This window comes from Microtus ochrogaster, unplaced genomic scaffold (genome assembly GCF_000317375.1).
Source record: "Microtus ochrogaster isolate Prairie Vole_2 unplaced genomic scaffold, MicOch1.0 UNK10, whole genome shotgun sequence".
Taxonomy (NCBI): Eukaryota; Metazoa; Chordata; class Mammalia; order Rodentia; family Cricetidae; genus Microtus; species Microtus ochrogaster.
In genome coordinates this window covers 8,096,478-8,098,111 of record NW_004949108.1, presented here as the reverse complement: position 1 = coordinate 8,098,111, position 1,634 = coordinate 8,096,478, and positions in this window count along the sequence as shown.

Sequence of the window (1,634 nt, the reverse complement as noted above, 5' to 3'; positions counted from 1 at the left end):
CACTTTAGATAGGAGCTTGTCGGGCCACCATGCCTTCTCCATCACAATCAGCTAAAAACTCTTAAACACACGCATGCATGCCATAATTTTCTTTCAAACAGTTTCTTTCAAATACATGGCAACTCCCCTGGCATGGGTGCGTGGGTCACCAGATTTTTTTTTTTTTTGCCATATCACAAATTGATATGAAATATTTACTCCATTGAGAGTCCCAAACTTTTATCACACCACTACAAAAATGATACTAATGCAAACTTGTTAATGAAAGTTAACAACCTAGAGTATTTAAGATTAACCAAGGTACGAGAACACCTTGAGATCTAACAGCTAATCCAGAAAGGACACCCAGGAGAGGTTTTTCCAAAATTTTCAATTGTTAAACAATTTTGTAAAGTACATATCTTACTCAAGAAAGATTATCTATTTCGTACTTGAGAAAAGATTTCACTTCCTTTACTGCCTCTATTGTAGATGGAAGTTTCTGTCCTGTCTGGCCCTGCAGCTGATCAGTCCCAAAGAAACACACAGAGGCTTATATTAATTATAAACTGTTTGGCCTATTTCTCAGGCTTATTACTAACCAACTCTTAGAACTTAAATTAACCCATAATTCTTAACTCTGTGTAGCCACATGGGTTGGTACCTTTTCTCAGTAAGGCATTCATTCTCATCTTGCTTCTTCTGCATCTGGCTGGTAACTGCTTCTCTGACTTTCATTTTCCCAGAATTCTCCTAGTCTGATTTCCCTGCCTATACTTCCTGCCTAGCTGATGGTCAATCAGTGTTTTATTAAACTAATACAAGTGACAAATCTTTACAGTGTACAAGAGCATTATCCCACAGTACTCTATGGGGAATATTATTACAAAATTGTTGTTACGTAGAGAGGCGCCTCCCCCATGTAAGAAACGTTTTGAGACAGATGACATACAGCTAGGCATGGTTACACACACCTGTAATCCCAGCACTAAGAAAGCAGAGGCAAGAGAATTTGCTGCTAGTGTAAGGCCAGCCTGGCTTACATAGTTAGAATTTATCTCAAAAAGAGCCAGCTAAACAAATGAAAAAGATATATCAATCACAGTCAACTTGGTGTGAATGCCTGCAATTCCAGCTACTTAGGGGCTGAGGAAGGAGGAATGTCAATGCAAGATCAACCAGGGAAATTGACTGAGATATTCTTTCTCTCTCTTCTTATGGATGCGTGTATGTATGTATGCATGCATTTTAAAAGGTTGGGATATCTCAGAATGGTAGAACACTTGCCTAGAATGTGTAAAGGAGTGGGTTCAATCCCCAGCATAGGAGAAACATACAAGCATACACATACTGAGAAAAAAAATACATATAATACAAATAAAGAGTTGGCAAGGTAGCTCTTTTGGCAAGGCCTGAGTTTGAGCCCAAAGGCCCATATAAAAAGCTAGGTGTGGCGCTATGCATTTGTAACCACAGCACTGGGGAGGCGGAGACAAGTAAATCCTTGCAGCAAACTGGCCAGCCAGTTTAGCAGATTGGTCTATCTCCAAGTCAAGTGAGGGGTTCTATCCCAGAAGACAGTGTGGATTGCTCCTGAGGAAAACACCTTCGGTAGATTTCTATATACACACCTTCACCACCACCCCCCACCACCC